We start from the raw sequence: 25,343 nt of genomic DNA on the forward strand, positions 1-25,343 counted from the left end.
TACTACATATAAATTCCTACCAAATAAATATATAAATACCATTTATGAGTGGTTTGAAATAGTTACCCCTCCCATAGAATATGTTTTCTCTGGAGCCAGGCCCCATAGAAAACACAGTGAGGAAAGGATATTGACCTGTATCAGCATTTTAACCCCCTATGGGTGGGCAACTTACCAATTATACCACTGTGTGGAGCAGCATATTTTCGGAAAAACAAAGTATCAAGGAATAAGCATAAACATGCATAATTCGATGAAAATGGATAAAAAACAAAGACAAGAGGTGTTACATGCACGGTAATACATCTCTGCTGGCTGTGGGAGGAGGAGGGGAGTGAGGGTGAAGAGCGGGCAGGCAGCTAATCACCAGGCGCGCCTGGGGGGAGGCTAGCAAACTATTCATTCATTTGCTTTTTCTTCACCACTTAACACTATATTTATCATTTATGTTTTCTTTACACTATTCATTGTCTTCAAAATCTTATGTATGTGTTTTCTATTTTACTTGAACACTTACAACAATATAACTTACATACGTATATACTATTTTACTTGAACAAATATAACACTACAACTTATACATATATATATATATATATAGAGAGAGAGAGAGAGAGAGAGAGAGAGAGAGAGAGAGACAGACAGACAGAGATATTCTATTTTACTTGTTTCAAGGTTTGGGAGAATTGAGGGCAGGACAATAGGTGACAAGGATGCCTCATCACCCAATTTCACCAATAAATTAGGACGGAAAATGGCTGGACGTTACGTAACGTCACCCGCCTCCTCACGCACGGACGTTACGTAACGTCGCCCGCCTGTTAGGGGTTAAATCTCAGGTGAGCGATTTCTCTTTGAATTTTCAATGTTTCTCATAATAAGCGGAGGTTTTAGTAAAAAAAAATAAAAAAAATTGAAAATCTGCTGGGATTGGGGGAAGTCACTGATTAAAAATCTGCCAGGATGGGGCGGGTTAAATGTCAGGACCAACGTGCCTGGCCCTGCACTCCTACGCTCCTCATGGGGTAACACAAGATTAGATGATGAATGAATGAAAATACTTTCAACAGATTCCCAGGTCTTTTTCTTTCACAGCTATTAAAACTTTATCATATCTTGCCCTTCTGCCAAGTTCCATCATACCCTCTGTTTATATGCCTTCATATTATCATGCATTTAGCTGGATGTAAGGTGTTCCTATTATACTGCACATCTCCTAGTGCATGGTAATTTGGGTGAAAGAATACACTGTCGGTGAAAAATGTACACCACAAACATATCATGAACTAATGCTATTAATGGTGACATATCTTACTTGATTTCTGCCCAATATTTTTCACGGGATACTTGACATTAGTGATCTAAGCACCCAGCTCATGCTCTACCTTGCAATTGAAGTACCCCCCTCCCCATGACAAAAATAAAGCTTGAGGCAAAAGTACCATAAAAATTGTGTTCCATTAGACCTGCCCCAGTAAAGTGAAAACAAAGATTACTCTCACTACAAGGTGGAGCACTTGCCATGTGCTTAGACATAATTATCTCATAATAAAACATCATACAAAAAGGTAAGCTGCTAACCACAGACCAACAATACATACATGTACAATATTTTTGTGTACAGATGTTGTGCAGGATATACGAATAGTGCACCTTGCTGCACAGTTTACTGTGTACTAAATGAATGCGCTGTACTCCTGTACAACTATCACGGTGAACAGCCCTCTCCTAATACAGTGCACTCTCAATATAATCAACTAATTTGTACCAGACCCTTGACATTACAGCCAAACACCATGCTGTTCAATAATTTCCCAGGCGTTGTGGCTTTTACCGAACAAAGACTGTTAAATATACAGCACTGTTTGGCCGTAACTCATACCCAATAACATACAGGTAGGTCTAAATGGTTATTTTCTCAATAAATACTCTATTTACTAACTGATGCTTTTATTCTTACCTTTCTAGGAGTAACTGCGCTGCAATGAAGGACTGCAAATAGACTTCAGATAAATCTACGTACATTTGTCATTCAGTATTTACATGGAAAGTGTTGGTAAAGAAAACTGACACTGTACATTACCTGTTACATTAAATACTACTTATCTGAGAATAGCAAAACAAACAGTACAGAACAGCTGCATGTACATTAAACATAAACTGCATTCCACCACTGGCACAGTCATTGAAAACCACTACAAATCTGCACTATACTGTACATTGCCCATACACTACTGTACATTTGTTGTTCGGTATTTACAGGGAAAGTGTGGGTAAATTCACTGTATATCAACTGTTACATTAAAGTAAATATTGTACTGTATTACCTAACAGAGTATAGCAATGCAAACAGTACAGAACAGCTGCATGTATATTAAACATGTGTTTAATGTACACACAGTGTGTGTGTGTGTGGGGGGGGGGGGACAATGCTGGTAGGTGTTTCCTGCGCATCCATTCTATTACTGTACCAAACAAAGTTCTTTAAAAGAACGTTCGGCCAACTCAAAGTGGTCGTTAAAACTGAAATTCATTGAAAGAGGGTTCAGTATATTAAGGGTTTACTGTATCTAGAGTTTCATATTATTTTATCACTCATGGTTAATGGTGTCTTGGCTCAGTAGATCGTATGACATGCAACATGAGGGGTGGCCTGCCACAAGTACCAACAGTAGCTAAAGTCACTCTACAGACCAAAGCACTCTTTTTTTTTTTTTTTCTACAACCCACTTTTAAAAATTTTCCATTACAGATGAGCAGTTAGCTGTAATTTATGAGTCATGTGCGCTCTCAGCTTGAATATTGCTCACCCTTGTGGAATGGATGTGGAAAGGTTGCATTAAAACAATTACACAAAATTCAGAACAAGGCTGTAAGAATTATTAACAATCCTGCCATTACAAATAAACTACCTCCCCTACAAGTACAAAGGAATGTTGCCTCCCTTGCATTATTTTACAGATATTTTCATGGCAAATGCTCAGACGAAGTTGCATCCATGTTGCCACCTCTCCATGCCTTCCCTCGTGCTACACGGGCATCTGGTAGCGCTCATGACTGGAATGTCACTCAGTCATATTGCAGAACTTCTGCCTATCAGAATTCTTTCATTCCCCATGCTGCATCTCTTTGGAACTCGCTTTCCTGGAGTTGTTTCCCTCCAAACTTAAACCTACAGCTGTTCAAGTCTAACTGTTACAGATATTTTATGAACAGAGGACACCAGTAAGCTGGTGTATGGATTATTTTTTTTTTTATTCATTTGTTTTTCCTTCCTCTGTCGTTATTAAAAAAAAAAAAAATCCAGCCTATGAGATAAAACATGTCTTCTCCCTCACTTGTTAGTGAATGGCACCTTGCCTGGTTAAAGCCTAATTTCTTCAACAAGTTTTGCCACATTTATCATAACTATATAATTGTTCTTACACTAGAATGAACTGTCAGGTGCCAAGTGAATAAGAATTTTTTCTACACAGTTTTCCAGTCATGACATTTCAAATTCTTTCACTCCTGAACTGATACTGGAGAGATCATAATAATACTGTTCACCCTATTCATCACACTTGAATTTCTTCACTCCTTAATGAATTAAACAGTGTCAGATGACATCAACTGAGTCAGCTGTTTAACACATTAAGCACACTAGAAACTCTTCCCTTTACAATGATTTAATAGGTGTTTGGTGAGATTGCTTTTCAGACCAAACTGTTTACCACACTCACCACACTTGAAATTCTTCACTCCTGAATGAATTAATAAGTGTTTGGTGAGATCACCCTTCTGTGCAAATCGTCTACCACATTCATCACACTTGAAATTCTTCACTCCTGCATGAATTAATAGGTGTTGAGTGAGAGCACCCTTCCTTGCAAATCGTTTACCACATTCATCACACTTGAAATTCTTCACTCCTGAATGAATTAACAGGTGTTGAGAGAGAACACCCTTCCTTGCAAATCGTTTACCACATTCATCACACCTGAAATTCTTCACTCCTGAATGAATTAATAGGTGTTTGGTGAGATCACCCTTCTGTGTAAATAGTTTACCACATTCATCACACTTGAAATTCTTCACTCCTGAATGAATTAATAGGTGCCCAGTGAGAACACCCTTCCGTGCAAATAGTTTACCACATTCATCACACTTGAAATTCTTCACTCCTGAATGAATTAATTGGTGCCGAGTGAGATGAACCTTCCGTGTAAATCGTTTACCACATTCATCACACTTGAAATTCTTCACTCCTGAATGAATTAATAGGTGTTTGGAGAGATTTTCCTTCCGTGCAAATTGTGTACCACATTCATCACACTTGAAATTCTTCACTCTTGAATGAACAACTGAATGCTGGATAAGACTGTTCTTAAAAGCAAATGCTTTACCACTCTCTAAACATCTAAACTGCTTAACTTCAGCTGAGGACACTGTGTCCAGGACAGTCTCATTGTCACTGAGGAACATTTTGTCACCCACCTCACACTCTGACTGTACATCTGGTTCTTCCTTTACCATCTCCAGTATTTTGTCACCCACCTCACATTCTAACTGTACATCTGGTTCTTCCTTTACCACCTCCAGTATTTTGTCACCCACCTCACACTCTGACTGTACATCTGGTTCTTCCTTTACCACCTCCATTATTTTGTCACCCACCTCATACTCTGACTGTACATCTGATTCTTCCTTTACCACCTCCACTATATCATTCCTTCCACCTCTCTCAACTTCCACTATACTTCAGATACTCTGCCTTGGTGTTAATCTTACTGTCTACCACCAACAGGATGACTTACCTTCACTGTACCAATGCTCAGTCATCAGCTGCTTCCATTACAATGAACAATAACTGTCAAAAATTCATCACTATTACTGGATAATAATTGTAATTACATAAAAAGGATAAAGTTTCAACACAGACTATTCTTCCTTTAACCCTTTGGCTGCAACCTATCATTACGCGGCATAAATTCTTAAAAAATGAATGTGCTAATTATAACTTTGTTGTTACTTTTCCAACAGGAAATGATCATGAAGTTTCCATTTTTTGTGTGTGATAATGGTCAAAAATGCATCTTTCTCTACGAGAAAATCGTGATTCTCTGAAAAAAAAAAAAAAGCAATAATAATTAAGTTTTGCTATTGTGTAATTTTGCAATAATGACGAGATTTATGTCAAGCAAGGTTTTTCATTTGTATATCTACACTACAAACATGTACACTGTTTGTTGGCACATAAGAGAGATCAAAATTTACCGTTCATGTACAAGAAAATTGTAATATTCTGAGAAAAAAATGTGAAAATAGTTTTTGCTATTCTCTAATTCTGCTATAATGACGAGATTATTTACTTCAAGCAAGGTTTTTCACTTGTATATGTACACTAGACACAATGTTTATTGGCACATAAAATAAAAACTTACTGTATTTATACAAAAACAACAGATATGTGGAAGGAAATTTGTTTTTTTCAGCTGTGGATTGAAGTTGCCTGACGCGTCATGAAGAATAATTAGTAGGGCGACCACAGTCACCTACCACGGCCAAATGATTAAACATTGCTAACACGTGAATGCTTCTGAACCGTAACTTTAAATATACAGATCACTGCTGAGTCAAGCTGTCAATTCAGACTGATATTACCACCGTCTTCCTTATTTCAATAGCTGCTACCTACTGTCTCTGCAGCAACAGATACTGCAAAGGATACCACACCAGGTAAATCATCCAAAATCAGTTCCTATGTGAGAAAAAACAAATCTTCCACAGGACACTACATAGATAATAACCATAAGTTGTTGACCGAGGTACCTCTTGCTGGACGTGCTAACACAACATAAGATGTGCCCTCAGTCCTGTTTTATTCTTATCATCCATTACTCAGGCAGCACCCTGATGACGACAGTGTTTACGACTGCTTTACTGCTCTGACTCCAGCTGTGAACCTGGAACAACAGTCACCTTTAGACCAGCATCTCCATCAACTTAATAACACTGTCCAGTGAACCCTAATTTTGCATGGTGCTCATTTATGCTATGTGGGGAAAGAAAAAAAAAGTTCTGATTCATTTTTATGGTTATTCAATTGGCTGAGCAATAAAAGACATATGAAAATGTATATAAAAAAAGCTAAAGAAAAAAATGCTGTGTCAGTCTTATTATGGGCTGGTTTGCAAATCTCTGTATACAACATGAACTCTTATAGGCAAAAAATACATTTAACATTTAATATCACTTTACTGTGCCATTCATGATCAATACATCTTTAACTGTTAAAATGTGACATTTCTTCCATAAGTAATGATAAAGTAACTGCTATATTACTTTTGGAATGTATTCTGAATTTCCTGCCACGTCATTACTGTGCATCAGAGACATGGATAACACCAATGATGGCACAGTTTGACAGTAAGCCATAGTATACTGGAAGCATTCCTGTACTGGAAATATACTTTTTACAGAGCCAAGAGTGGGATCTTTGGGAAAATTTCTGATTCACTTTTCCCCAATACCAAAATAAAATAAAAGGGGGAGGCTTTAGCTTCTTTTTGTGCAGATTCCATTTGCACAATGCACAGTATAACTTGGGAATACTGTACAATAGTCATGCAAAACAATGATTTACAGTACAACACTTTATAAAGGCAGAGCCAGAAACATCAACATGAAGATCTGAGTCTTGGCACAATCATTACCTTTTAGTTGGGGTCTGCAGAGTCCACATCAGCTCCTCTGATGAACTGATTACAAACTGCCTTGTGCATGTCCAGTTGCTCTCTCATCACACACCTGAATCACGGATCACTTCATTACATACAGAACAGTAGACTATCTAGTGGACAAGTAATTAATGTTACATCAACACAATTATGTAATACTTTTAGAAGTCATTGGCCTGGCATCAAGAGATTAAAGTGTACTTCCTAAGGAAATACAGAAACCAGTAAAGCTTAAATGTAAAGTATGCCTAAAACAAAGATACATACAGCAACTTTAGTTACATAATTTAAACAATGACTGAAGGTAGTAGGTGGTGGGAACCATCATCCACTCACGTTTCTGCCCAGAATCATGCTAAGTCTGTTCTTCACTCTACTAAAAATAATTTCATCCATACTAAATGCTCTCAACTCTCCAACACGAATTCTTCCCGCTCCTTTTGGCACCTTGCCAAAAATCTTTCTAACAACTTTAACTCATCATCCTTCCCTCCTCTTTTCTACTCTGATGGTTCTGTAGCTATTTCTTCTACTGATAAAGCAGATCTCTTCGCACAGACTTTCTCCTCCAATTCCACCTTACACGATTCCGGTGCTGTTCCTCCATCACTTCCCCCCTCTGACTTCCTCATGGCTGACATTAAAATTTCTTCAGTTGATGTATTTTCTGCCATCACTGGCCTCAGTACTAAAAAGGCATATGGGCCTGATGGGGTCCCTCCTGTTGTTCTCAAGAACTGTGCTTCTGTGCTTACACCCTGCCTAGGCAAACTCTTTCGTCTTTGTCTGTCAACTTATACCTTTCCTTCTTGCTGGAAGTTTGCTCTCATTCAGCCGGTCCCAAAGAAGGGTGACCACTCCCAACCCTCCAACTATCGTCCAATTGCTTTAACGTCCTGTATTTCAAAAGTTTTTGAGTCAATTCTCAAGAGAAAAATTTTAAGGCATCTTTCCTATCACAACCTCCTTTCCGATCGTCAGTACGGGTTCCGTCAGGGACGCTCCACTGGCGATCTTCTCACCTACCTTTCAGACTCCTGGTCATCCTCCTTTCGGGACTTTGGCGAAAGCTTTGCCATTGCGCTTGACATCTCAAAGGCTTTCGATCGAGTCTGGCATAAATCTTTAATTTCCAAACTGCCCTCCTACGGTTTCTATCCTTCTGTCTGTGCCTTCATCGCTAGCTTCCTTTCTGGTCGTTCTATAGCCGCCGTTGTAGACAGCCATCGTTCTTCTCCTAGATCTATCAACAGTGGTGTTCCCCAGGGCTCTGTCCTATCTCCAACTCTCTTCCTTTTATTCATCAATGATCTTCTAAGCTGTACATCTAACCCTATCCACTCATACGTTGATGACTCCACCCTTCACCTTTCCATTCGGTTCCCGCAACGCCCATCTCAACAGTTACTTCAAGAAACAAGGGATGAGGCTATGGCACACCTAATGTCTGACTTGGCTCGTATCTCTGACTGGGGTAAAAATAATGTGGTTGTTTTTAATGCATCTAAGACTCAGTTCTTACACCTATCAACCCGACAAAATCTTCCACAGGTATACCCACTAATGTTTAATAATATTCAGCTTAATCCTGCATCATCCTTGAACATTCTTGGGGTTTCATTTACTCAGGACTTATCTTAGAAAGATCATATTACATCTCTTGTACAATCTGCTTCCAAGAGATTGGGTGTGCTAAGCCGACTCCGCTCTTTCTTTACCCCTGCACAATTGTTGACTCTATACAGGGGTTTTATCCGCCCCTGTGTGGAGTACAACTCTCATGTGTGGGGAGGCTCCCCACATACAGCTCTTGTCAATAGGGTGGAGTCAAAGGCTTTTCGTCTCATTAACTCTCCTCCTCTTAATGACTCCCTTCAACCTGTCTCTTCGCCGCACTGTTGCATCTTTATCTCTTTTCTATCGCTACTTTAATGGTCACTGCTCCTCTGAACTGTCTGCTTGCATTCCTCTACCTCTACGACGGGCGCGTAGCACCCTTCTGGCAGCAAACTCTCATCCCTTTTCTGTCCAACTCTCTAATGCAAGAGTTAACTGTTACTCCCAGTCTTTCATTTATGCAACAGGTCAGCTCTGGAACTGTCTCTGTCTGTATTTCCTGCTGCCTATGATCTCCAGTCTTTCAAACGCAGTGTGTCCAGGCATCTCAAAATGATCGGATCTTGAATTTGGCTCTCTATTGTATTTTGTTTTTCTCTTGGAAGGAACTGTTATTGCGGGCTCATGGCCTTTGGTTCCTTCTTCCTCGCATAAAAAAAATATATATATAAAAAATAAACTTGATGTATGGTAGTACTGAACATTTCCCTTCCCCCTTCTCATTTTATTTCTGTGTCTGCCTTTCTCTCATCTTACCTCTCCCTTACCTTTCTGTTACTTTTTATTACTCTTCTTTCCATATCAGGTGGGTCTACTGTATGCTCACTGACAAGCCTAATAGTTTCCTATAACCCAGTAACCCATAACAACTCTGGTTGGTAACAATATAGGCTAACCAAATTACAGGATGAAATGAAGCCTGCTATGGTGCCCCTATTAGCTGGGTGGAAAGATGCAAATGTGGCATTCATCCAGGAACCAAACCACACTATTCCATGCACCTTGCTTGGGTTAGGCACTGTCAGCCACAAAGGAACATCAGGTCATTACATGGGACAACCCTGTAGTGTTGCTTGCCTGTAGCTGATGGGTCTGCTTGGCCGGACAGTCTGGGGCTGATCAGAAACAAAATACAACAACTGACTATCACACATCTGGCAAGTCCTATGTGGTGAATATGGGTGCCAAGTTAGTCTACTCCACCTAGTGCCACCTCTGCACCACTAAACAATAGGTAGCTACTGATTGTTCTCATATTAGTTTCCTAATGTAGACTGGATACTTCCAATGCCAGCCTAGAGCTGTTACACTGACTTAGTCTACGTCCTGTCACCGCCAAAACCCTCTAGAATCATAGGACTGACATTCTACGTTCTGTCACCACCAAATCCCTTTAGAATTATAGGACGTTAAAAATGGTAACTGCACTAGATTCAGTCATACGAGGTTATAACCATATCACGACACCTAAACGGATTGTAGTAGCATGATGCACCTCTAGATGGCAGTACTAACATGCATTATGAGTAAGTGTGCCACACGGTGAGGAGCTAGGCAGACGTGGGGATTTGTGACATTCATTTGTTTGCTCTTGTTCATGTGTCGTCAGGTGATTTTTAGGATAGATACGAAAAAGGAAGTGTGAATTCCCGATGTCACTAACCAAGGAAAAAATGTCACTCTTCACCAGATTATATAATTTTCGACATCAAATTCGGTCAACTAAACCCCATTCATTTTATGTGCCCTCTTTGTCACCGAAAAGAAGGCAGAAATTATAACAACATTATTTTTATTCACTGCTACAAGGAAGAGAGGCTGTAATATAGTCAAATAGAATAAAAAATTGGTTGGCTGAGTCTACCATCTCTGTATTGGGACGGTTATTATTCTTTCCTTCCTTAAATATCCATAAGTTTTATTTTACATTCATTTCATGTATTTGTTCATCTATCTATCTAATTGCCAGACGCCTCAATCCCGTTTGGGGTGGCCACAAACAAATCGCCTCCAAGTCGCCCTGTCCCCCGCCATTTCACTGCCCTGCTCCCAACTCACACCCCCCTCTCTCATATACCTCTCCACCCCATCCCTCCATCTCATCCTCGGCCTCCCCCTCCCTCTTCCCCCCTCCACCTCACTCATATACACTCTCTTCGTCAGTCTTTCACCCTCCATCCTCTCCACATGGCCAAACCACCTCAGTGTGTTCCTCATAACGCTTCCTATCACATCCACATCCACACCACAACGCTCCTTTATATCCTCATTCGTCAGCCTGTCTCTCCACGTGACTCCACAGGCTCCTCTCAAATAACTCATTTCCACTGCTCTCACTCTTGACTTGTGTCCTTCCAACAATGTCCAAGCTTCACTTCCGTACGTTAGAGTTGGTATCACAATACTGTCATGTAGTAACTTTTTCACTTGCATGCTCACTTCCCTGTTTCTTATCAGTGCTTTCAAGGAACCAGCAACCTTTCTTCCCTGCTGTACCCTTTCAAGCACTTCACCCTCCAAACCTCCATCCTTACTCATCACACTACCCAAATACTTAAACGTACTCACATTTTCCAATTCCTCACCATCCAACCTCGCTGTACATTCACCAACTTCACCTCTCTCAAAGACCATCACTTTACTCTTCCCTACATTCACCTTTAGGTTCCGTTTCTTACACACTCTCTCAAACTCATCCACCAAGCCTTGCAGCTCCCCTTCGTCTTCACTCAACAACACAGTATCATCTGCAAACAACAGTACAGGGAGTTTCCAAACACTATCCTCTCTCACCAGGGCCACTCCAACATCCACTACCCTACCTTGTACCTCTTTTATTACCCCATCCATGTACAGATTGAACAACCATGGAGACACGACACATCCCTGTTTCAAACCAACTTTCAAAGAGAAAAATTCACTTAGTTCACCATCCACACGCACTGCAGCCTTCGCACCATCGTACATACTCTTCACAGCATTCAACAACTTCCCATCTACTCCATATATTCTTAACACTTTCCACAATCCTTGTCTATCCTCCCTGTCATATGCTTTCTCCAAATCCATGAAGATCATATGTTACGATCATAAACAATAGCAAAGTCACGTGTATCTACTGCCCAGCTGGACCTGCTGTATAAAGATCATGGAAAACCATTGCATAGAAAAATGGACAGTGCCTAGACTGAAGTTTTTCCTGAAGTCAATAGGAATACTCTGTTCTGGGTACACAAAACCCTAGTTGATTAGACTTTTTGTACAGTACTTTGGAGCCCTCGGCATCGTCGGATATCGGCCGGCAGTCTCGTCTCTGCACAATTTCGGCTTTGAACATTGTACAATTTTCATATGAAAAACTTTGCAGATTTTCTTCAGCATTGTTCTTTTAGAAAACTAAATTATATGCTTTTCAAACCAAAGATGCAGCTAGAGATTTGTAAAATAAGTAATGAATGCTGCCACTCCCAGTGTGCTTTCACAGCTTCTATAGTAACGTTTTGCTGCATTTATCACACTAAAGCATCTAGGAAATTATCTAGGAAATTAGTATACCTACTAAAGAATAATATCATGAAGAGCTTACCTATGGTATATCAATAACTATCACGGGTGAGATTTTTAAAGATATGTGATTTCTGTGGCGTCTGCATGAGTAGCCCAACCTCCATATTGACCTAGCTGGTGATCAATGGAAACTCTTGAGATAGTGACGGTGTGAATTTGCATCAAATTTTCTGCAAATCTCAAGAAAAATGCAAATGAGACCCTGACAATGATTCAGCAAGTGTTTGGTGAGCAATCTTTCGGTTGGACACAGGTGATTCAGTGGCAGGTAGGTTCAAAGCCAGTCAAACATCAGTTGACAATGACAACCACACAGGGAGGTCCTCAACCAGCACAACTCCTCAGAATGTCACAAAATTTTAGCAGCTCATTCATAAGGATCGACATCGGAACATTCACGATATTGGTGAGGAGGTGGGAATTGGTTTTGTGACATGTCAGAGGATTCTCACTGAAGAATTGGCAAGAGCCAAATCACAGCCAAATTTGTCCCCAGGCTCCTGACAACTGACCACATGCTGCAATGCGTTGATGTCTGCAATGAGATTCTTGGACTCACCTCAGAAGATGAACCCTTCTTGTCCAGGCCCTCTGTGACATTTTTCTGTTCCCAAAAATGAAAATTAGGCTGAGAGAGCATTGTTTTGATATCACTGAGGACATCCAGAAGGAATAGCAGGCGGTGCTTGACAATCTTCGAAAAGGACTTCCAGGGAGCGTTCCAGCAATGGAGGAAGTGCTGGGATCAGTGTATCAATGCGCAAGGGAACTACTTTGAGGGTGATGGTGGCCAATACGAGCTATGGTGAGTTATCAAATTTATATAGCATTAGTCCAGAAAATATTGGATAACACCTTGTATATAACCCCTCCAGTTCAGTATATTTTTCCGGAAGCTGAATAAACTCGTCCTTACACAGTAATCCCTCCAATATCCGACGTAATAGAGCCATAGGCAGATCTGGATAGTGGTCCTGTCCGGATATTGGGCCCCAGCTTCTGGACTTGTACTTATGGACCCTAACTCAGAAAAAGACCTATACAACTCCCTCTGGACATGCATAGCACCTATTTAAGACCCAAATCACACCAATAAGGGACATAAAAGACTGAAATAAATGCAAAAGAAGCATAAAACAAGGTTATTGAGGTAGGTTCATACAATATTCTACATTCTGGGTACGTACAAGTCCCTGGCTCCTGGACTGGTAGTTATGGACCCTAACCTAGCCTATGGTAACTCAGAAAAACACCTCCCTACTGCACATGCATAGCACCTAAGACACAGCATATTCACACCAATAAGGGACATAAAAGAGTGAAATGAGGTGTTTGAGGTAAGTATTGTATGGAAAATACAGTAGAGTACAGTATGAAACATTCTGCCTATTTACAGCAAGTCCATGGCCATCTCGATGAATAACCGCCTCCTCTCAGACTCTGACAGTAAGAAGGATTTCCTGAAGCACTTGCAGTACACTGATCATGAAGTCTTGCACTGAACTGTCATTCGCACTCAGAAATCCATTCTCTTCACAGTGTGCACTCTTGTCTAACTTATGCTCCATTGTAAAATAATAAGTGTTGCACTCTGCACTTTAAGTCTTTCCACTCTTATAACCATTTTCTAAAGCAAAAACACACAAGTTTATTTACGTTAAATTCAGTCCAAAAATTGTTTGTCTTTTCACTTACAACTGTAAATCCTTAACACAATGCACTGTTTTTTTCACTGCACAACACTGTAAATTCCTATGTGGTCTAGTGGAGAAGCTCTTGGCGTCTATTCACTGTCAGAGTCCGAGAGTATCGCTGGCAGGTGACCTAGGGGTGCGTCGCTGGGTCGTGGTGATGGCGTACCCACTGCAGATGACTCTGAAGACAGACGCAAACTCACGTCGAGTGGTGACTCCACCGTGGCTGATATGCTGGGCTGTGGCTCGGAGCATGAGGGCCTGTCTTGGGGAGGCAATGGAGTGGAGCCAGGGCTGGGCACAGCGGGGGTCACGGGCCTGAAAAAACTGTCAATCGTTGATTGACGCAAGGAACGACGATTCTGACGATTAATGATGCACTGCCTGAAAGCACGCACTTCCTCCACAAGTCCCAAGGGCCCCATCTCCCTGTCGCAGTCCAGGTGTTCCAGGTAGTCCAGAACGAACTCTAGGTGTTCCCGGAGTGCGCTCAGCTTGAGGATGGCTGAAGTTGTGTCATGCTAAGAGGAGTCTGCATCATCGTCGTCGTCCTCGTCGGAATCTTCAAGCTGGGTACTGACACCTGCAACTGAAGAAGCGATCTCGATATCAGACAGGGTCTGATACCCAGGATCGCCCTTGTCGTCATCCAACCACTCACATACGTAGTCCACATCAACATCGTCACCATACGTACGTAGACATGCATGGAAGTCATCCACGTCAAAACCTAGGAAATCGTACTCCACATCCGTTCCGAGAAGCAGGTGAGACCAACCATTTTCTAGAGTCTTGACAAGGATTTCCTTCCATGCACTGGCCCAGTTGTAGATTGCAGACTTGATGTTGTAACGGCAAAGGTTTTCCAAAGTCCGCTGGCCTCGCGTGTCCCGTCCCTCCCTGCGCTCGTCCTCATCCTCGAGAACAACCATCACCTCGTCCGGGAACTTCCTTCGGTACAGCCTCTTCGTTGCCATGATCACTCCTTGGTCCATTGGTTGGATGAGAGCAGTCGTATTAGGTGGCAGAAACATGCACCTAATGTGGCCATTCTCAGCCACCAAGTCCTTGTCGCACGGGTGGGCAGGTGCATTGTCGAGGAGAAGGAGCGCCTTTACCTGGTCGCGTGGGATTCCCAGTTTCTCCATCTGGTAATGTATGACTTCCTTGACGAAATGGCGGTGGAACCAGTCTTTGAAGATCTGGGCTGTGAACCATGCCTTCAAAGAATGGTACCAGATGACAGGAAGGACATCCATCACCCCACGAAGACACCGAGGCTGCTTTGTGCAGCCAACAATAACGGGCTTAAGCTGGTGCATACCGTTAGCATTGGCACAACACAAAGCAGATATCCTTTGCTTGGAGAGCTTGCGACCAGGTACACGCTTCTCCGTCTCCTCGGCTAGAGTGTTCGTTGGCAAAGAGCGATAGAATAAACCAGTTTCGTCAGCGTTGTAGACTTGACCGAGAGTGAGGCCCTCCCTGTCGATCAAGCCCTTCACTTTGTGCCAAAACTTGTCAACTCCATCATTGTTAGCGTCTAAAGCTTCGCCATGAGCCTTACGGTTGATAAGGCCATGCCGCACCTTAAATGCGAAGAGCCAACCCTCGGATGCCTTGAAATCTAGGGCGTCGTGAAGCCTGGTGAACTTCTCAGTAGCAGCCTTCAGCTCCGTACTACGTACCATCACACCAGCAGCACATTGCTGTCGATACCAAATCAACGTGGAACGGTCAACTTCAGCAAACTTGGGAGTAAACATCACCTTCCTCACCACGTTGCGTTTGCTTCTCGACGAGAAGTCAGCCGTGTACTGCAAGAGTTTGTCTCGGGATCTCTTAATATCCAAGTAGATCGGGCCAGGTTAAACTCGCGGAGGATGCGTGAAGAAGACCACCCCGCATCTACTTTCTCCAATATCTCCTGCTTCCTCTCCAGAGTTAACACCACTCTCTTCCTCTTCTCAGGCGACGGGGCCATCATCACACACACGAAGGAGAGGTACGAGAGCAGCAGGAGTGCCTGCAGCAGGTAAGGCACCACCACAAAAGCGAGCACGTGGGCAGCCATGACGACAAGCATTCACTCGCGATGAGAGACAGGCGGAAAGTGGGGAGGATGCAGGGGCGCTCTGGCGGACGTTGGAGGAATGACGCGCCAAAACAAAGCTGTTCCGTGCCCCGCCCGCCAAGTTCAAATTACAGGTGGGATTTTTTTGTTTTTTTCGAATTTTTTGCAGTTTTCAGACCATTTTGGGAATATTGGATCCCAGGACGATTATGTCCGGTTAGTGGGGATGTTCGGATATTGGGCGTTCGGATATTAGAAGGATTACTGTATATCCAAAATAACTGAAGATAGGACAATATGAGCCTTGTTCAGTACTTATTATTACAAGCCAAACCTTACAGTACCTATTCAAACACACGTCTTACCTCACTTTACTTGTCTAACCTAACAATATAAACAAGCCCAACCATAAATAACCTACTGGTGACCTAACTTATGCAAGCCAACCCTAACCTAACCTAACACAGTCCAAACTAACTTTATTTAACCATAAACTAGCCCAATCTAACCTATGGTAACTTATCCAAACTGAAATATCATAAATTAGGTTTGGAAGTGGTGGCAACCATCATCTACTTACTTGATGTAGTGCTGCCTACTTCTTCCTTAGTCTACATCATACTTTTTCTGTGCCTGCCCTCCTCTTTTCCTATTACTCCTATCTTTCCTGTCAATTCTTATTGCTATTCTTTCCTTTACAGGTGTCTTTACATTGAGTGACATGCCAAATGGTTTCCTGTAAGCCAAGAAACCATTTACAATGCTGGGTGGTAACCATATAACCAAATCATATGTGCTCCCTACGTGTCAGCAAGTGGGTTGGTGGAGGGTGCCCCTCCCCGTAAAACAACTAACTCAATGACAAATGGCCACCCCTTACGGGATTGTGGCGTCTGGCAATAGAGAGATAGATAGATAATAATTTGGCATTAAAGCATTTATTTAAGGTGGAAATACAAGAACTACAAGTCTTTCACCACTGCCTTACATTCAATGAAATCAGCTGTTTTTTGTTTATGATTTACACTGGGCCTGGCATGATGCAGTACCTTGATCCACGATGTGTGTGGTATCTAACCCACAGAATGCTTACCTTACCGTGTATTTATCATAATACAAGCTCATCTAAGTCTCTATTTTTAGTAATTAGTAATGCCATTGAGTGATTTGCTTCTGTTGGTGGCCTTCATGCCAGCCACCTCAACCTGTAGCCCTGTCCCACTCCAGGACTTTGTGTGTGTGTGTGTTTTGCTTTTTTTTTGGGGGGGGAGGGGGATTGTGCTTTATACATGGCAGGAAATACAGTGGGTTGGGTTGTTATGAAAATTTAGAGTAGCTCTGGATAAATCAGCAAAGATAAGCATAATTTAGTGCCAAAAACAGCATGCCAATAGGGTGTCCATCTGTCTTCAGCACACCACAAGATGGTGTAGTAGCAGTAGTAGTTGTTCCCTAGGCAGTCTGGCCAAACAGCCATGAGTCCCTAAGGAAGGCCATGGCCGAGACCGGGCTTTCCCGTAGTGTTCTCAAGGAGCGATGTTGTGTTGTTGGCGTAGGTCAGTGTGTGCAATGCAGTCTTCCATAATGTGCCTAATAGTATGGAGTGCTGTGTTGCATCCTGGACAGACATCAGCGACGAGGTCATCCAGCCTCTTCTGATAAATTAGAGGGCTGGATGATGCCCACATCTCAGCCTGGCCAGGTGGACCCTGTCTTCACGAGGGAGATAGGATTCACAATGGTGGATATCGAGAGGCTGTGCATGCATCTGTGTATTGTCTTTGAGTGACTGAATGAAGCGGCGAGTGATTTGAGTATGGATATGCTTCTGAGGCAGGTACGGGGAAGAGATGACAGTACAGTAATACCTCGATATACGATACTCTTAGATGCGATACCCAGGCTTAATGATGGGGGTAGAAACTGCACTAGAAATTGCACCATACCCCGCCTAACAATGGCTAAACCTCAGTTAAATGATGGGTTTTGATTTTTCTTACCGATTTTGATATTTTAGACTAAAATTGTGTGTTTAGGTTGATTTATAAACTGTTTTTAGACTCTGATTAATGTGTTTTAGCCATAGGTGGGGTGAACATTGTCATTTTGGGGTACAGTTTACTAAGCCTGATTTTCTCCAGACTTATATCTGATGATATTCAGATCTTATTTGTTGGTTTTAGTGAGTTCTTTAAAGGTGTTAAGCTTAGGTTAGCTTTCTTGACAGCTGTTAGGCCATTTAGATTAGCTTTAAACCTTCTTTTGGGGCTCATCTGGGTGGGTTTTGGACTTGGTTTGGGGAGAAACCCAGGGCTGGTAAACAGTCCACAATAAAATATATGTTAAAAGTACCCTGATATACAATACCCCGCTTAATGATGGAGTTTTACCTAACCAATTAGACTCTTAAATCGGGGAATGCCTGTATTTGTGTACCAGTATGATATCGTATGTTGGGTGTTTTGATATTCCTTGGTGTGTGTGAATGTGCTGCCATGTAGTGTAGTGGATGATGTGGGTTTGTGGTGGCTGCGGCGAGAATTTGGGTGTCTCTCATGTCTAGATGACCCTTGACTTTCAGGACTTCGGTTTTTGGTGTAGGTGGTCTGTGGCTGTGCAGCCTGTGATTATTTTCAGGGCTTGTTCTGTATGGTCTGTTGAGTTTTGTAGTGTGTTTTAGTGAGGCTGGAAGCCCAAGCAGGGGTTGCATAATTCATCACTGAATGTATGTATTGTTGGTATACTGTGGTGGTGGTTTCTTTGTTGTGTCCAAACGTTGTGTGGGCAAGTGACTGAGTCTTGTATTAATTTATCTTTAATGTTTGTGATGTGTTGTTTAAATGACATTGATGTATTGTATGTTACACCAAGGATTGTGTGTGTGTGTGTGTGTGGTAGGGGAGTGTTGTTTATGATGAGGTGTGGAATGTGACTGTGTTCTGCTGTCCAGTTTGTGAAAAGGGTCATTAGATTTGGCTGGGACTATTTTAAGTCTGTTTGTGAACCATTCATGTAGTGTGTTGAGGTAAGGTTGGAGGATGTGTGCAGCTGTGTTTGCATTTTGGTGTGTACACATAGGTGTTATGTCATACACACAGGAAGCTAGGTGTATCTGTGGTGTGTGGGATGTGGGTATGTCATGCATGTATAGGTTAACGAGAGTAGGGGACAAAACAGATCGTTGAGGGACGCCATTTCTGAATTTCTATGTTCGAAGCCTGACCGGCAAATGTTACATGGGTACATCTGCCTGCTGAATAGTTTGCCAGCCATCTTCTTGTGTTATCTGCACGATAACAAAAGTCAGTTTTGAATAATGGTACACATACCGTAAACTGGGGTGAATTCGGACGATTTTTTAATTTTTTTGTGCCATGTAATCTAGTTTTTAATTCGGTCCAAGATCTTAAGTACTGTATGTTGAGCTGGTCCACTAGGGTATCGAATCATAGCAGTAAAAAATTTAAAATGTTTCATATATAATTATAGCAAATATAGTAATGGGTGTACGAATTTGTACTCAAGCTTTGGTGAATTCGGACACACTGTATAAATTCGTACATAAATAGAAAATGAATGCATATGACTACCGTGGGTTCCCAGTTTAGTCTCGGATGTATGTGGGGCCATTTCGGACGCTCTGGGGCTTTTAAAAAAATGTTCTTCCAGTACAAAAATAATGCCACTCCCTGACAAAATAAGCTAATGACTATAATGAGATATGAACACAACAGCAATTTTATTTTTTTCCTCGGGTAGGGGCGTTTTCAAGAATACTCCCCCAGTATCCCTGCTTGTCGTAAAAGGCGACTAAAAGGGTTGGCGGAGGGTTAGTGCCCCTCCCCGGAAAACAACTAACTAAAAAAACAAACAAGAAGCCTCGGACAAGGACTGACCAAACGTTGACGACCCAGGACCGGACAAAGGACTTGGTAATGTGTACATGGAATGTAAGAGGAGCGAATGATGAGGTGAAAGAAAGAGAGATTGTCCAGGTGCTTGAGGATGCGAAAATGGATGTATGTGGAATAACTGAAACAAAATGGAGAGGAGAAAGTGTGAGAGAATGGGAGTATGGATGGGGTATATGTGCAGGAGTAGATGAGAATGAGAGGGCAAAGGAAGGAGTGTGTATAGTTGTGAGTAAATGATGGAAGAAGAGCATAAGACAGTATGGATCAGTTGGGTCAAGGATTGTGTGGGTAAAGTTGAAAGTTGGAATACAAATGTGGGCGATTGTGTGTGTGTATGCGCCAACGCAAGATCGTGCTAGAAGAGTGAGAGAAGAGTTCTGGACAAATGTGGAAGTGTGCATGGAAAAGTTTGGAAGGAATGAGAGAGTGTTTTTGATCGGTGATATGAATGGTAAAGTTGGTAATGTGAAGGTGGATGGAATAGTTGGTGAGTGGGGTGTGCCTGCTGAGATAGATGAGAATGGGAGTGCGTTAGTGGACATCTGTGCTGGGAGGGGGTTGGTAATAGCCAATACCCTCTTCAGGCATAAAATGATCCACAGGTATACATGGCGAGTGATGAGAAGGGTGGGTGGTGAACTGAATGAAAGGAAGGCAATGATTGATTATGTGTGTGTGGATGAAAGGATGCGAAGATGTATATTGGATGCAAGAGTTTATAGAGGTTGGGGGAGTGGCCTTTCTGACCACTACTTGGTGGTGGCCAGAATTAGGATGCAAGTAAGATGGAGGAATAGAAGAAGGGAAAGACGAGAGGAAGGAGTAGTTGCAAGGAGAGTGGAAAGGTTACAAGAGGATGAGAAAAAGGCAGAGTATAAGAGAGAAGTGGAGGAACGATTGGGCAAATATGAATTGGAGCAGATGGGAGACGTGGAAGGTGTGTGTAAGATATTTACAGAAGAAATATGTGCAGCATGTGATGTGGTGTGTGGAAGGAAGAGAAGACGGAGAGGGGTGCAAGGAACAGCGTGGTGGACTGAAGAGGTGAAACAGGCTGTGGCACAAAAGAAGAAAGCATACAATGAATGGATGAGAAAGAGGGGCGTGGAAGAAGTGGAGAGGCAGAAGAGAGAGTTATATGTGGAAAGGAAGAGAGAGGTGAAAAGATTAGTAAGAGAGAGTAAGAAGAGAGTGGATCAGGAATTTGGAAGGAATTTGAGTGTAAAGTGGAGGGACTGTAAGAAAATGTTCTGGAGAGAAGTGAAAAGAGTAAGACAGGGTGGAAGTGAAGTTAGCAGGGGAGTGAAAGATAAACATGGTAGATTACTAGTGGAGAAGGGAGAAAAAGTGAGCAGATGGAGAGAACACTTTAAGGAATTGTTGAACGTAGAGGATGGAAGTAATGCGAGTATAAGTGGCTGGGGAATGGCTGGGAGAAGGAGGGAGGTGAGAAGACAGGTAGAAATCAGTAGGATAGAGGTTGTGGAAGCAATGAAGAAAGTTAAATCGGGAAAGCCCCAGGAATTGATGGAGTGTGTGGTGAGATGCTGAAGCATGGGGGAGAGATAGTAGTAGAATGGATGTGGAAGATGTGCAGATTGGCCTGGGAGGAAGGTAGAGTCCCGGAGGATTGGAAGTCAGGTATAATTATTCCCCTGTACAAAGGAAAAGGGGAAAAAGAAGTGTGTGGTAATCATAGGGGCATTTGTCTTCTTAGTATAATAGGAAAAGTGTATGGTAGGATACTTATAGACAGAGTTAGAGAAAGAACAGAGAAATTAGTTGGAGAAGAACAGGGAGGCTTTAGGAAGGGAAGAGGTTGTGTAGATCAGATATTCATTCTTAGATCTTTAGTGGAAAAGTTTCTAGAGAAGGGAAAGAAGTTGTATGCAGCTTTCATGGATTTGGAGAAAGCATATGACAGGGTGGATAGACAAGGATTGTGGAAAGTGTTAAGAATATATGGAGTAGATGGGAAGTTGTTGAATGCTGTGAAGAGTATGTATGATGGTGCTAAGGCTGCAGTGCGTGTGGATGGTGAACTAAGTGAATTTTTCTCTTTGAAAGTTGGTTTGAAACAGGGATGTGTCATGTCTCCATGGTTGTTCAATCTGTACATGGATGGGGTAATAAAAGAGGTACAAGGTAGGGTAGTGGATGTTGGAGTGGCCCTGGTGAGAGAGGATAGTGTTTGGAAACTCCCTGTACTGTTGTTTGCGGATGATACTGTGTTGTTGAGTGAAGATGAAGGGGAGCTGCAAGGCTTGGTGGATGAGTTTGAGAGAGTGTGTAAGAAACGGAACCTAAAGGTGAATGTAGGGAAGAGTAAAGTGATGGTCTTTGAGAGAGGTGAAGTCAGTGAATGTATAGCGAGGTTGGATGGTGAGGAATTGGAAAATGTGAGTACGTTTAAGTATTTGGGTAGTGTGATGAGTAAGGATGGAGGTTTGGAGGGTGAAGTGCTTGAAAGGGTACAGCAGGGAAGAAAGGTTGCTGGTTCCTTGAAAGCAGTGATAAGAAACAGGGAAGTGAGCATGGAAGTAAAAAAGTTACTACATGACAGTATTGTGATACCAACTCTAACGTACGGAAGTGAAGCTTGGACGTTGTTGGAAGGACACAAGTCAAGAGTGAGAGCAGTGGAAATGAGTTATTTAAGAGGAGCTTGTGGAGTCACGTGGAGAGACAGGCTGACGAATGAGGATATAAAGGAGCGTTGTGGTGTTGATGTGGATGTGATAGGAAGCGTTGTGAGGAACACACTGAGGTGGTTTGGCCATGTGGAGAGGATGGAGGGTGAAAGACTGACGAAGAGAGTGTATGTGAGTGAGGTGGAGGGTGGAAGAGGGAGGGGGAGACCGAGGATGAGATGGAGGGATGGGGTGGAGAGGTATATGAGAGAGGGGGGTGTGAGTTGGGAGCAGGGTAGTGAAATGGCGGGGGACAGGGCGACTTGGAGGCGATTTGTTTGTGGCCACCCCAAACGGGATTGAGGCGTCTGGCAGTAGATAGATAGATAGATAGAACACATGTAGATAAGATAAATCTAGCAACAAACCTTAGTACTGTATATGGAACAATCATTTCTTGACTAATAATTTCGTTTTTGGAAGACTGATGGATTATAAGTTACAGGTGATATTTAACATGATTATTTGGCTTTACCAGTTTTTTGTTTGCCTTTTTTCACTACGATAAGGACCTTGATCTCCACCAGTTCTTTTCTTAAATGTTCGAGTCATTAGGTGACCTTGTTTAAACAGGTAGTACCATAAAAGCTCAAGAGTATACCTGTAAATGATACATATGAACCCAATTACACACAGTATCCACATCTGGCAAATTATAAGCAATTGTACATTGTAAAAAGTGTTACTTTTTCGTTCATACTCCCCCTGTCTGAATTCACCCCATCTCCGAACTGACTCCAATTTGCATTAAAATTTTAAAAATTTCATTAACTGCCCAGTTAAGAGATTAATTGAGAAGATAACGCCAATTACTTACTTTGCACTTTCACACTATGCATGAAAGTACATCCGGGCACCGAAGATTTTCCTGCATCTATTCATTAACATTTCTGCCAAAGAAAGTTTGCCAATGTTACAAATTTTATTCTTTTTACATATGTATGCTTTTTAGTATATATTTGGTATGTGTCACATGATATATTAAGTATCTTTATACACGAAGGTACAGTAAAGAATTACAAACAATTGGGAGCAAACAGATTTCCAATATGTTTATTCATTAATTATTAATTAATTTAAACAACTTTTTATTGCAATAATATCCGAATTCGCCCCGAGTCCGAATTCACCCCAGTTTACGGTACGCTTTATCTGATGCAGTAAAAGCATCTTACAATACCAGTTCTTCTTCTTCCTGATTGTCTGTTACATATAGTTTTCACATTATTTCTGGGGTGGTACATAAGCATTTCCCTCTTGTTTTTTAGCTGTGCTCTGCTGTGTCAACTCTTTATTTGCCTGCTGTAATGGCAGAAGAGACTGTCCTAACCTAAGTGTTTAACTAAACCTAACCTAACCTAGCTTAACTGTACCTAATAATTTCATTTGATCTAACCTAACCTAACCTAGCCTCCACTTGGAATGCTGGGAAACAAAAACCACCTTTGAGTACGTAAAACAAAACAATCGTAGGTACAGCTTTAGGAACATGATGATAAAAACAGTGGGAACTTTTTCAGCAGTTAAAGGTAATTTACCACCTGAAAACAAATACCACCTGAAAACAGTCATAATAATACAGAAAACAAACTGGAGGAATATGAATTGAATTGGTAAGGTCCTTCTACTGGTTCAAGTAAAGTGTATGTTTAACTGGATAATTACTACACCACACAAAAACTGACAACAGCTTAAAAATTCTCTGAAAGGGAATGAAACATGAAAACAGACCTGATCCAAACAAGCATACAGGGTAATTCCTTACCAAACGGACGCAGCGATTCCCCCTGCATTATAACACATTCACATTCTCAAAGTAAGTAATGGTAAATATTTAGAAGTAACCACCGTTTTCTTTTATTATTAGTTTTATGGTTTCCAATGCAAAATAGCATGTTTTAATTAGTTTTGACCTTCATTTTGGGGGGAAAATACCCCTTTTGTAATTTTGAGTAAGATTTCCAAAAGTGGGTTTATCCCCCCAAATCAAGATCAAAATTAATTGAAAACACACTATTCTGCACTAACCCAAACTAACCTAACCTAACCTAGGGCCTGACAGACCTAGTGCACATTCCTGCACCAGCCAATATGGCGCGACATTCATCCGCTACTGAGAGATAGCCTAACCTAAGCCACTATATGACCACCCCTACAAAATTAGCTGCCCCAACTCAAACTAGCCTTAAAAGGTAAGTCTTGGTTAGAATAGTTCAGGGACGTAATATAATGAAAATCGGTAACGTTGGTTACTTCTAAAGTTATACCAAAGAATTAATCAGTTCCGTATACATTTTTAATTTAGCATATCAGACATGGCTAACACAGTAACTTACTGGTGGTGTCTATCCTTGAATGACGCAGTGAACACCCTCCACACGATCGTCCTGACGGGGAAATGATCCAGCTCACCTAGATACCTGTGACACCTCAGTGACTCACCAATGATTACACACAGTTGAAGCCACAACCCTGCCAATCCTATCACTGATGCTGACTACGCCATCTTTCCACTCCATTTATCTCTTGTGCTTTAATGATTTGCCATCAGAACCTGGAAAATTTCCATATATTCCTAAGTGCCCCGTTGATATTTTTGAACGTGTACTTTAAAGACTTTGGATATCAAATGCTTTCCAGTAAATTTTCTCTCCGAAGATTTACAGTTCAGAAAGACGGCGGCCATATTGCTTCATAGTTTGACTGTGGCCCTTTAGTTATGTGAAAAATGTTTACTAGTTCTGGTAAACAAATCGGGGCCCTCTTTCTGGGCACCAAAATGTGAAAAATATTTAATGTATACAAGTGGGTATCCCTGCCGGGGCACCGCTATGCAAGAATTTTCTGGTAAACAACTCGTAGGTCGTTACTCTTCCCTAAAGTTGTCTAAGTAAATCAAACAAGTCTCATAGAGTTAGGCGAAACGTAAATTAAACTTAACTCACCTACAATAACTATCTTCTATCTCATAGCTAATCCCCCCTTGAATTGGCCAATTCTTAAAGGTTACTTAGCTAGTGAAGAGGGAGTGATCGTTAACCGATGACGATGAGGCTGCTTGGTGAAGT

At 41.7% G+C, this 25,343-nt stretch overlaps 1 long non-coding RNA gene and 1 pseudogene across 1 annotated transcript; one reads left to right on the forward strand and one right to left on the reverse strand.

The window, feature by feature from the left end:
- The window catches only part of LOC145399274 (uncharacterized), a 326,005-nt pseudogene that overhangs the window by 108,167 nt on the left and 192,495 nt on the right, over positions 1 to 25,343 (forward strand).
- LOC145399195 (uncharacterized) lies at positions 5,878 to 24,679 on the reverse strand. Its single transcript, XR_013897245.1, has 3 exons — positions 24,612 to 24,679; positions 6,696 to 6,789; positions 5,878 to 5,945 (listed from the first exon to the last, which is right to left on the reverse strand). It is a non-coding gene; the product is annotated as an uncharacterized LOC145399195 (long non-coding RNA).

The sequence above is a fragment of the Coenobita brevimanus genome, chromosome 48, assembly GCF_032717465.1.
Source record: "Coenobita brevimanus isolate Jiangsu-jjx chromosome 48, ASM3271746v2, whole genome shotgun sequence".
In the NCBI taxonomy this organism is placed as follows: Eukaryota; Metazoa; Arthropoda; class Malacostraca; order Decapoda; family Coenobitidae; genus Coenobita; species Coenobita brevimanus.